Raw genomic sequence first — 12,801 nt, 5'->3', positions numbered from 1 at the left:
AGGTCAGGAGTTTGAGACCAGCCAGGCAACATGATGAAACCCCATCTCTATTAAAAATACAAAAATGAGCCGGGCATGGTGGTGTGCACCTGTGGTCCCAGCTACTCAGGAGGTTGAGGCAGGAGAATCGCTTGAAGCCAGGAGGTGGAGGTTACAGTGAACCAAGACCAGACCACTGTACTCCAGCCTCGGCAACAGAGCGAGACTTCATCTCTGAAACAAAACAAAACAAAAAAAGCTGTTTTATTCATGTGTTTGTTGCTTTAGAGTTTACAAAGGGTTTTCATGTTCTTTATCTCATGTGACTCTAACAACAACCTTTAATTAGTGGTTTGGAAGAGCACATATTTATTATTATGAATATTGTTATTATTTTACAGATAAGGAAACAGACTAAAAGACTTGGGTGAGGTTACATCACAAGTAAGTGTTGGAATGAAGACTTGAACCTAGGATCATTGACTTTAGTAGAGTTCAATGTTTCTCAAATTATTTTCTGTAGAACACTAATCCCACAAGATATTTATGAGGACGATGCTTATGGTCAAATGCGTTTCACATGTATGTCAATACAGTACGTTCCAGTTGGATGTTTACAGTACCTATTACCAATAAGACCAGTTTACCTTTGTTCAACCTGGTATTAATCAAGTTTGTTTGAATGTAGAATCCCTTTTGAAAGCAACAACTTTAAATATCCTAAGAGATCAGTATTTCTTAAAGTACGCTTTGGGAGAACGTTAGTGTAGTAACTTCTCCTATGCTATGCTGCACTAATCTTAATGGGACTTTTCTGTGTGGCACCTTGTAATTTAAACTTCCTACTCTATTGTAAAATCCTGTCTTCCTGAAATACACCAACATAATTCTATTGATCACTACATTGACAGCATCTTGATAATGTCTTAGAGGGACAGCAAAGACAGGATATTTTCGGTTCCTTGAGGGTCTGGCTTATGATGGGTCTTTTCATTTGGGGGCTTATGATTGGACAAATTTGTGGATAGGATTTTAAAGTGAATCTTGGCCGGGCACAGTAGCTCACACCTGTAATCCCAGTACTTTGGGAAGCCAAGGTGGGTGGATCACCTGAGGTCAGGAGTTCAAGACCAGCCTGGCCAACATGGTGAAACCCGGTCTCTACTAAAAATACAAAAATTAGCCAGACGTGGTGGCATACGCCTGTAGTCCTAACTACTTGGGAGGCTGAGGCTGGAGAATCCATTGAACCCAGGAGGTGGACGTTACAGTGAGCTGAAATCGCACCACTGCACTCCAGCCTAGGCAACAAGAGTGAAACTCGGTCTCAAAAGTAAAATAAAATAAAATGAAGTGAATCTTGAGAAGCAGACATTCAATGCTGTATTCTGAGAAAGGAGTATATACTTTGATGAAGGTGAGATCAGTAGTTTAGTGTTCAGATAAATGGTTATGATAGGTTCAGTAGTTTGGTATTCAGATAAATGATTATGACTATGTCTTGAAATGAACAAATAAAATTATTTGCAAATTTACCTTCCGGGTAAATTTCCTAGAATATTAATGCTATGTGAATGAATGCTATCAACAGTTGTTGATATTGACAGTAAGCTGTATGGGTGCAGATGGTTTCAGTTCTTAGTATATCCCCTTGTAACATAATGTGAAATAACATATTTGGTCTTAGCCCCCCAGTTCCTGACACAGAGTTCCTAAAACTCTTGCAATTTCATTAGTGATGGGGTGATAGGAGTATCTTTTTAAATCTTATTCCTTGTTCTTGACACAAGAGCTTCTTAGAAACTTGAGATCTCTGGAGTGAATGGTGAGTGTCTTTTTATATTTTAATGAAAAGAGTGGTGCTGAAAGCCCCTAAGTATTATAGCTTCAGGATAGGGACTGGTTACCAGGGGAATCAACCTTGTGATTAGAAGACTGAAACTTTGAACCTTACCCCCGATCAGTGATTGAGTTAATCATACCTATGTAATGGAACCTCCTAAAAACCCTTAATAAAGGGGTTCTAGGAGTTTCTGGGTTGGTGAACACGTGAAGGTACAGGGAGGGTGGTATGCTTAGAGAGCACATGGAAACTTATATCCCTTCCCACATTCCATGCTGCCCGATGCATCTCTTCTCTGGCCGTTCCTGAGTTGTATCCTTTATAATAAGCCAGAAATAATAAGCATTTCCTGAGTTCAGTGAACCATTCTAGTAAGTTATTGAACCTTAGGAGGGGTTCATAGGAACCCCTGATTTATAGATGTCAGAAATATGGGAGGCTTGGACTTTTGATTGGCATTTGAAGTGGGGAAAGGGGCAGTCTTGTGGGAATGAGCCCTTAACCTGTGGAGTCTGCACTGTCTCTGTATAGTCAGTGTCAGAATTAAATTGTAGGACACCCTGTTGGTATCCACAGAGAAATGGAGAATTGCTTGGTGTGGAAAGCTCCCATACATTTGGTGTCAGAAGTGATGTGAATATAGAGGAAACAGTTTTTCTTTTTCACCCCCTTATTGCCATTCTTTGGCCTGAGCTGATGGATTCACTACTGGGGATGTGATCAGTCTAGATCTTCACTGCTATTTATAGTCTCATGATCATATATCATTTCCCAGATGGTTGTTTCAACATTCAAGTGTTAGGTTTTTCTGTTCTTTTTGTTGGATGATCATTTGTTTAATCATGTGGTAAGACAACAGTTGGACGGCAGCATTTAAAACTTGAGAACACACCATCTGAGCCCCTGTAACTAAAATATACCAAGAGAAAGGATTATGATCAGTTTATTGTCTTCCTGTAAGCCGTGAGTCAAGAGTGTCCAAATTAAGCTAGAAGAACAGATTTTATCTCCTATATAATGAGATGTAGTACCAGGTATGGGATTATTAGTCAAATCATAAAGTTAATTAATTTTATGATTTTTTGGTTAGCTTACCAGATCTCTTTAGTATTGTTAAAGATGCCAGAGACATCTGCAGGGCTTTAAGCACACCATTTCCCCCTAAAAGAGCACATTTTCTCTCAAGACACCAATATAACTAATGGGTTCATTTTCAGTTCCATTTTCTGAACCTCTTGGGCAAAGAGTTCTGTAGTTGTGGTTGCATTGTTTATTAGAGCTTTCCTGCTTTTCTTATTCTGAACCATAGCATGCAGGAGCCTCTCTACTTCTAGGCCTCTTATAAAGTGAAGAAGCTTCAAGACAGCAGAAAGCAATCCAAAATTTGAGTGATTAAGGTTTCTATTCTCAAACCAAGACCCACTTTCTCTCCTTTCATGAAGCTATCTCTTTTTCTAAGAGGGTAAATTGATGAATCAAAACAGATCTTGGGTGATAACGGGGACTATCCTGAGGGCAGTTAGGAGTTTACCAAAATAACAAGCCTCTGACCAATTTGCGGGTAGTAGCCAGTAGGTTTTTGTGTTACAAATCCACTCACTGGTGGCCACTTAGTCGTCTGGTTTTGGTCAAAATACTCCTATGGGTATTGTCAAATCCTTTTGCTATGATTTGGGGCCACTTTTGAAGAGTGGTCTGGCTCCAGGCAATGAAATTTATGGTGTCAAGACATTTAATTAGGTTGTTCTAAAGTGAAAGAGAAGTAGTGTGTTTTACTTGTCAAATTGGGTGAAGTGAGATAGTCTCCAAATATGCATAATCTGTTCCCTAGTTCTCTTTCAAGCCTTCTGTGAAAGTTTGTATTCAAAAGCTAGCTCCCACAAAAGGTCTCAAAGATCCCACGCATAGTTTTGGTGGAGACAGGAGCTTTTTTTTTTTTTTTTTTTGATAGGCTATTTATCCTTGTATTTTACCCAGAAAATCATTTGATCTCATTACAAGGAAATGGAACCAGCGGAAGCTGGGTGGCTCCTCCAAAAGGAAAATGTGATAATCCCAACTCTCAGTTTGATTGTATGCTTTATTTAGCCAGTTCATGAGTAAGTTGTTTCTTTCAGAAGACCAAGTCTTTGGTTTTCAGGTTATATGAAATTTGGGAGGATTTGGGGGAAAGGCTGCTCCTATCTATTGATAAGACTGGATGTTTAGCATGAGTTCCTTGCAATATTTGGTCCTATCTGCTTGCCAGTAGTGTGGAGTCTAGAATCAGATGTAATTTTCCTAGATGCCTGGGCAGGCCTGTATTTATTTATAAAGCAAGAGTTGATAGACCCCAGTGGACTCATTGAAGCTTATGGGAATATCTTAGACCATATAACTTTGAGAGTCTCTGGGAACTTCGCAAAATTGAGATTCAGAGTTTTATTTATTCTTTACTTTTCTTAGATATTGGGGCAATATAGATAGGGAACGTTCTGATTAAGTGGAGGGGCTTTGCAAAGCTCTTTAATAACAGTCCTAGAAAAATTGAGGCCCCTGCCACTAGAGAGATGTTTGAATTCCACAGGTTGGCAATATGACATCAGATATTTTTTCTACTGTAGAGCCATAGCTTCCTAGCAAGGAAAGGCTTCAGTCTATCCTGAGAATAAGCAAACAATGGACAGGACATATTAAAAACTCACTGCAGGATGTACTTATATGGATCCTTTTGGAGGTACACAAAGAGGCCCTTTGTGGTTTTGGGGTTTCATGAGTGCTAGGGTCTTAGCAAAAGATGCCTGTCTTCCATAGTGACCAGCCAGAACACCTTGTTTAGCATTTGTGTTATTCCTTTTTGGGATGAGTTTCAGCCTTGATAATAATTACCACCTTAGGAAGTATTAGAGCACTTAAAAATTATTTTAATCTGCCAGTCTTAATTGGATTTCCTGCTGAGGTCAAAAGCCTGTATTGTAGCCAAAGCATTCTAAAATCATGGACTACCTGCAAAAGCATATCCTCTATAAGTTAAGCTCCTTTATTGCTAAATAACCAACAAGCTAAGCAAAAGGATTTCATAGGAGGTAAGCCCATTTGTGAGAAATGTGTATTTCCAGCAAGCAACAAAGGTTGTATATAGCATGGGACACCTTCAAGACTACCATCAGAACTGTAGACTTGGTTTGAGGGACACTGTTAAACTTGATGATGCCTCATACTATACAACCTGCAGGCTTTATATGGGCAGAAGGTTTTACCAGTAGTAAAGAGAAAGATTGTAGTAAGCCGTTGGCATCTAGCAATTCATATGGGCTTGAGTCAGAACATTAAAAGCTTGTTCAGATCTTCCTTGTACAAATAGGCACAATGATTTATGATGAGAAAACCCAGAATACGATGTTGGTGAAGAGCACAACTTGGCTGTTTTATCACAGAAATAACCATGGCAGTGTGTAAATGAATGAGTGTTGCTTTATTACAGTAACACTTTATTTACAAAACAGGTGGCTAGACATGGGCCTTACAATGAAATGTATTTTCTCTTACTGAAGAATTTAGTCCTTTAACATTTTGTTACTGATACATTTGCAGTCATTTCTACCATCTTACATTGTGCTTTGTAATTGTCCTATTTTTTATATACATATTTTTTCTCTTTTGAATTGATGGGTAATTTTTTTCCAATTTTTTAATTAAATTTTTTTTTAGAATTCCATTTCCCCCCCTATTGAAAATGATGCCATTTTAATTTTTTTGTGGTTCTTCTAAAGTTCTAACAAGCATATTAATCACTATTTTTGCTGCCTCCTAATTTACATGCTATTGTTTAATTCTCTATATAAAATATATATTTGTTTAAAAATATATAATTTAAAATTATATATTATAATTTATATATTATATGTATATTTGTTTTGGTTTTGTTTTGAGACTGAGTCTTGCTCTGTCACCCAGGGTGGGGTGCAGTGGTGTGATCTCAGCTCACTGCAACCTCCGCCTCCTGGGTTCAAGTGATCCTCCTGCCTCAGCCTCCCGAGTAGCTGGGATTGCAGGTGCCCAACACCACGCCTGGCTAATTTTTGTGTATATATATATATTTTTTTTGAGACAGAGTTTCACTCTCATTGCCCAGGCTGGAGTGCAGTGGTGCTATCTCGGCTCACTGCAACCTCTACCTCCTGGGTTCAAGCGATTCTCCCACCTCAGCCTCCTGAGTAGCTGGAATTGCAGGTGCCCGCCATCACACCCCACTAAATTTTGTACTTTTAGTAGAGACGGGGTTTCACCATGTTGGCCAGACTGGTGTCAAACTCCTGACCTCAGGTGATCCTGCCGTCTCGGCCTCTTGAAGTGCAGGGATTACAGGCATATATTTTTAGTAGACACAGGGTATCACCGTGTTGCTCAGGCTGGTTCTCAAACTCCTGACATCAAGTGATCCTCCTGCCTCAGCCTCCCAAAGTGCTGGGATTATAGGCATGAGCCACCACACCTGAGCCTAATTCTCTATATTTTAACCCCACAATTTAGGTATTACTGTTGTTGCCTTATGCAGTCAATATTAGTCTAGATTTTCCTACATATTTTGTATTTATTATGCTCATCGTTGGTTCTGGCATCATGGACCATCTTTTTGGGCTCATTTTGCTTCTTTCTGGAGCAGACCCTCTGAAGTTTTGAAGCCAGTCATTAAACTAACTTTTTTTTTTTTTTTTTTTTTTTTTTGAGATGGAGTCTCGCTCTGTCACCCAGGCTGGAGTGCAGTGGCATGATCTCGGCTCACTGCAAGCTCTGCCTCCCTGGTTCACACTATTCTTCTGTCTCAGCCTCCCGAGTAGCTGGGACTACAGGCACCCATCACCACGCCCAGCTAATTCTTTTGTATTTTTAGTAGAGACAGGGTTTCACCATGTTAGCCAGGATGGTCTCGATCTCCTGACCTCGTGATCCGCCTATCTTGGCCTCCCATAGTGCTGGGATTACAGGTGTGGGCCACCGTGCCTGGCCTAAACTATTTTATATGCAGTCTGTCTTTTGTTGTTCTGTAGTGTCTAGGTATAATTTTTTTATTCAGTCTTTTTAGGATTCATCAGTATTCTTGAATCTGAAGATTTTTGACTTTCAACAGTTTTGGAAATTTTTCCACTATTATATCTTTGAATATTGCTTCATTCCTGTATTCTCTACTAATTTCTTATTAGAGATATGTTAAACATTCTCCCTCTGTCCCCAATATTGATTAATTTTTCTTTTATATTTTTCATCTCTTCATTACTCTTTATCTTAAACAATTTCTTTAGAACTAACTTCAAGTTTATTATTTCTTCAACCATACCTAAGCTTTCATCTCTCTATTGGGTTTCTAAATTCAATGATATATTTTAAATTTCTAGATGCTCTACAGATGAAATCTGCCTCTCCATACTCAAAGTACTATCTTTTTATATTTAAATAAATTCAATGAAATTATGTTCTCTATATCTGTATATATATAGTCACGGTGAGTCTGATATGGTTGTTGGTGTTCTGCTGAGTGTCAGTCATGTTAATTTGTCTCCTCTTGTGTGTACAGGTTTTTGAACTTAACTTGATATGTCATCTGTATAAATTTTTGGAGACCAGGCTTCAAGGTATGTTCCTCTAGGATTTGTACTTGTTTCTACCAGTCACTTGGAGGTGTTTTAAATTCTCACCTTGGGATTTTTCACACCTAAGGGTTGTACAAATTTTGCCTTGGTGTACAGGGCCAGTTTCTGGATAGAAACTCGTGGAGGAAATTTTTTTTCTCTTTCTTTTCCAGAGCCGAGGTGAAATAGGCACTTTTTGTTTTTACTATCTCCGTCTCTGGGGGCTAGTTCCTGGTTCCACTGAGGGAGTTGCTGGTGGGTGTCATCTGACTTCTCGAGCTAGGCTTTTTCTCCAGTGCCTCTGTTTTCATAAAGACCAATGAACCAAAGACCCAGTCCATCAGTGACAGCAGAAGCTCCAGTGGTAGCTGTTAGCTCTTAGACTTGGCTACCTCACTGGATTCAAGTTTTTGCTTCATTTTTAGCTTTGAGGAGATTCTCAAATGCCCAGCTGTGAATTTAAGGAGATTTAAAAATTTTTTATCCAGAACTTTTAGGCATCTGTCCTAGGAGTTTTTCTCAAATTATTCACTCCACTAAATTGCTTGAAACAGAAGTACACCTCTGTTCTTCTTTTTTTTTTTTTTTTTTTTTGAGACACTTTCTCACTCTGTCACCCAGGCTGCAGTGGTGCCATCTTGGCTCACTGCAACCTGCGTCCCCCGGGTTCAAGCAGTCCTCCCATCTCATATGAGTAGCTGGGATCACAGGCACGCACCATCACACCTGGCTATTTTTTTTTGTATTTTTAGTAGATACGATGTCTCATTATGTTTCCCAGGCTAGTCTCAAACCCCCAAGCTCAAGTGATCCACGTGCCTCCGCCTCCCAATGTGCTGGGATTACAGGCATGAGCCACCATGCCGGGCCTACTCCTCTGTTCTTTTTGTATTGTTGGTTTATACTTAAATAAAACCTTTTACCATGACTTTAGTGGTGTTTTAGAAAATTAAAGATTAACAAAAAACTTTTATTATTGAAGATCGTTCAAATATTGGGGCCCTCTTTATACTAAAGTACAGGGATGATGATGTCACAAACACAATTGAGTTTAAGGTTAATAACTGCATCCTGAAATGAAGTGTGATGCTTTTTCCCTCCCTTTTACTATCGATTAAATGGGTTTGGCAGCTGAGTCTGTGTGTGTTAGGGTGTGTTCTTATGTCATTTTACTCATTTAAACTGTTATAACCAATAGCTTCAATTGATAAATTCTACTCACTTTAGTAAAAATTTAAAATGCTATAAAATAAATATTGCAAAATTATAACTGTTGGGACTTCTGGATATGCTTTCCATAATGTTAGTCATAAAAGGCAAGAGAGTGACCTTTTCATGGGGCAGAAGACAGATTGCAGAGAAAATGCTTGGAAGCTATCCTCTGAAGATCTTATTCAGATAAAAATGTAAGTTGTGCAGCAGAGGACAATACAGTTTATTAAGCTGGTAAAAATAAAATTTATTTTACCTTGAAAAGGGCACGTTTGTAACAAGTTTTATGCCTAAGTTAGGACTGACTCAGCAACAAATTCTCAGTCAGTATGGTAAAGTACAAACCTTATTTATTTGGGTTGAACAGTAGAGTAGGGAGTTCTGAACCTGTGATCTGGGCTTCATAGGACCTAAGATCCCTGAAATTTTGTGAAGTTTTGCAAAACATTTATATTCATGCATTTTTCCTGGGACCAACCCTCCTTGGCCCTCACTCCCTCTTTGGCCGGGTACACTTGTGCATTGTTTGAATTATATGGTGCTCCTGGCCTTACTGAAGTGGGGTTTACTATTTGAGAAAACATTTTAGAAAATGTTAAGCTTGCATCTCATAGTTTGAGAAACTCTGTAAAAGATAAATGGAAACAACATGATTTGACATATTGAGGAAACAATGCCTTATTGGTTTGGGATTTAGAAACTCAAGTCATCCTTATCAGTTGCATTATATATGGAAGTGAAGAAAGTGAACTCATCTGAGTCAAACAGTGTTTTTATCCTTTTCATTTACACTAAAATCCTTTGTGTGTGTGTTTACCATACTTGGGAGGGGCCATTCATCCCAGGAGAAGAAGCCCTTTTGCCCAATTATTACTGATTGAGGGTGTCTCGGTTCTTGGTGTTTTGAACAAAGAATTGGACAAAATGCACAAAGCAAGGAAAGAATGAAGCAACAAAGGCAGAGATTTACTGAAAATGATACCACACTCCACAGGTTGGGAGCAAGCCTGAGCAAGCGGCTCAAGGGCCCAGTTACAGAATTTTCTGGGATTTAAATACCCTCTAGATGCTTCCATTGGTTACTTGATGTATGCCCTATGTAAATGAATAGGCGAAAGTGAAGTTACAAAGTTATTTACTCTGTGTATGCCCTGTGTAAATGAAGAGGATATTTCCTGTCATAGCTGAAGTGTTTCCATTTGATTTAGTTCTAGGAAGTCCTTAGGTTCCCTGCCTCCAGGCCCTATTCTCCTGCCTCACAATTATCTTCAAAACCTTTCCTGGTTCCTTGAAGCAGATTTGAGACACACTATGCTTAGTGGTTGACTATTTCCAGCTGATTTTTCAGAGTAGCAAGGAACTTGGACACTGGTTATCTGTAGTCTTACTTCAGATTTTTATTTTTTTTTTCTTAAGTGGCTAATAGATTTTTTTTTAAAAAAAGAACAAACGTCATAAAGGAAACTTGGGGAGAAAAAAAGCAACAAAAAGTTTTGTGTGCAGATTATAAAATAATGTGATTGCAGTTAGTTTAAGTTGTTAGGCAGCTGGTTTGTCAAAAATTAACAATAGGGCTGAATTTATTTTTGTTAACAAATTAGACTTTTGCTTTGATTGTGTTTCTTTTAGGTTTCTCTGCTTTTTTGTTCCTCGCATAAATGAACCAAATATTTTCTCTCTGATACTCCACAAGAGAAATCTCTCACTTAAAATAATAAATTGTAGGACTTGTCTTTCATATAAAAAAAATCTGAAATACATCTTTTTCTGTTCCAGGTCAAAATGATTTCATTTTTCATCTTTGTTGTTGACTAATGATGGACTTCCTTAGGAGCTTATATGTATAAGAAGTTTTTGAGCAGTGCTCATGAAGTCTTTTGATAGCCTTTTTTTCCATGTGGCATAAAGTAAACCCAACCTGATTTGGTTCCTGAGCAATCTTCATGGGCAAAGAATGCCATCTTTGCTTGTTCTATCTGTAATGATTGGCCTATATCTGGTATAGATGGTTCACTGGATAAAATTCTCATTTGCAGACATTTGTATGAATATTTTGTGAACTTAATAATGTACTCCCACTGATTGGTATCTCTTGCATATTTGTCCTTGACAAGTTTGTCCTGAAACTTGTCCTTAAGGGCAAGCTTGTATCTTTTTCTTGGCTTGAGTCTCTATCATCCTCTTCCCACTTCCTACAACCCCCTACCATCCTCCAAAGCAGAACAAGCTTGCACAACTTGTGGCCTGCCGGCCCCATGAGACCCAGGGCAACTTTGAATGTGCCCCAACACAAATTCGTAAACTTTCTTAAAACATTATGAGATTTAAAAAAATTTGTTTTTTTATTTTTTGGCTTATCAGCTATCAGTAGTGTTAGTGTATTTTGTGTGTGGCCCAAGACAATTCTTCTTCCAAGTGGCCCAGGGAAGCCAAAATATTGGACATCCCCTGGTCTAGAACAAAGGCTGAACAAGAAGTTTACTTGGTAGTGATCCCATTGTGCTAAAGTGAGGGATCAGGGGAATTGAACAGGGAATGGCGGTGGTGGTGGGTGGGGAATACTGTGATGTATTATTGAGTTCTTAAATTGGATGACTGGTACTCAATCCTTATGGAATCTTCTTTTAAATGTCTCAGAACTGTTTGCCTGCGGAACAAAAGGAAGAAACATGTATCTATTGACATCTGTCTCCTATTGCTTAAGTCTGGCCAGGCAAGCAAGCATTAACTCCAAGGGATGAGACCAAAAGGATTTTGCACCTCTCATTTGTGGTACTAAAGATATGTCCAATAAAATTTTGTGGACTTACTAGGACCAAGCTCAAATCTGAGCACATAGTGTGCATTCAATGAATACTTTACTTGCTTGAAGGTTATGGCTCTGAAAATAGAAAAAGCACAAGTAGCACATTATTATTTCTATTTTTCCCAAATCTGCTAAACAAATAGGTTATATTTTATGATGTTTTAAGCAAAATATTGTTCTGATTTCTTTTCTAGTGTCCAACATTCTTCCTACATAATTTATACATTAATATCTGTAGAACTTAAATCCAGTAACAGGAAGCTCTTCCATATGGCCACTCCCTTCAGAAATGTACCACATGGCAATGTTTTCACCTTATGGAACCAGTTTTTTGTTTGTTTGTTTGTTTTTTGTTTTTTGTTTTTCTTTTGAGACGGAGTCTCACTCTGTTGCCTAGGCTGGAGTGCAGTGGCGCGATCTGGGCTCACTGCAACCTCTGCCTCCCAGATTCAAGTGATTCTCCTGTCTTAGCCTCCTGAGTAGCTGGGATTACAGGTGTGTGCCACCACGCCCAGCTAATTTTTGTATTTTTAGTAGAGATGGGGTTTCACCATGTTGGTCAGGCTGGTTTTGAACTCCTTATGTCATGATCTGCCTGCCTCAGCTTCCCAAAGTGCTGGGATTACAGGTGTGAGCCACTGCGCCCAGCTGGAACCACTTTTTTTCCTTAGCTTTAAAAACCTTTTATTTTGAAATATGTATAGACTTACAGAAAGGACTTCAAAAATTAGGAAATTAACATTGACATCATAAACTAATCTGCAAATAATTCAAATTCCAGCAATTTTCCTACTAATGTCCTTCTGGTCTGGGATCTAACCAGAATTCCGCAATACATTTAGTTGTCATGTCTCTGTAGTCTCTGTAATCAGTCTTTGTCCTTCATGACCAGTTATTTTGTAGATCATCCCTCTATTGGGGTTTGTTGTTTCATCATGATTGGAGTGAGATTATGCATTTTTTGCAATAATGCCACAGAAATGATGGTATGCCCTTCTCAGGGCATGATGTCAGGGGGTACATGATTTCAAATGTCTTGTTACTGGTGATGTTTACTTTTTTTTGAGACAGAGTCTTACTCTGTTACCCAGGCTGGAGTGCAGTGGCAGGATCTTGGCTCACTGCAACCTCTGCCTCCTGGGTTCAAGCATTTCTCTTGCCTCAGCCACCAGAATTACAGATGTGTACCAACATACCCAGCTAATTTTTAAAAATTTTTAGTAGAGACAGGGTTTCACCATGTTGGTCAGGCTGGTCTCGAACTCCACATCTCAAGTGATCTGCCCACTTCAGCCTCCCAAAGTGTTGGGATTATAGGCGTGAGCCACTGTGCCCGGCCTAGGTGATGTTTA

The 12,801-nt window shown here is 38.8% G+C and overlaps 1 long non-coding RNA gene across 1 annotated transcript; it reads left to right on the top strand.

Moving 5' to 3' along the window:
* The first annotated feature begins 254 nt into the window (after positions 1 to 254).
* Positions 255 to 10,628, top strand: LOC117069656. Its single transcript, XR_004431624.1, has 3 exons — positions 255 to 423; positions 7,377 to 7,434; positions 10,420 to 10,628. It is a non-coding gene; the product is annotated as an uncharacterized LOC117069656 (long non-coding RNA).
* The last annotated feature ends 2,173 nt before the right edge of the window (positions 10,629 to 12,801 follow it).

The sequence above is a fragment of the Trachypithecus francoisi genome, unplaced genomic scaffold (genome assembly GCF_009764315.1).
Source record: "Trachypithecus francoisi isolate TF-2019V2 unplaced genomic scaffold, Tfra_2.0 Lachesis_group3, whole genome shotgun sequence".
Classification (NCBI taxonomy): domain Eukaryota; kingdom Metazoa; phylum Chordata; class Mammalia; order Primates; family Cercopithecidae; genus Trachypithecus; species Trachypithecus francoisi.
Note: the sequence above shows the minus strand (reverse complement) of the source record. Positions and strands in the feature narration are given on the sequence as shown.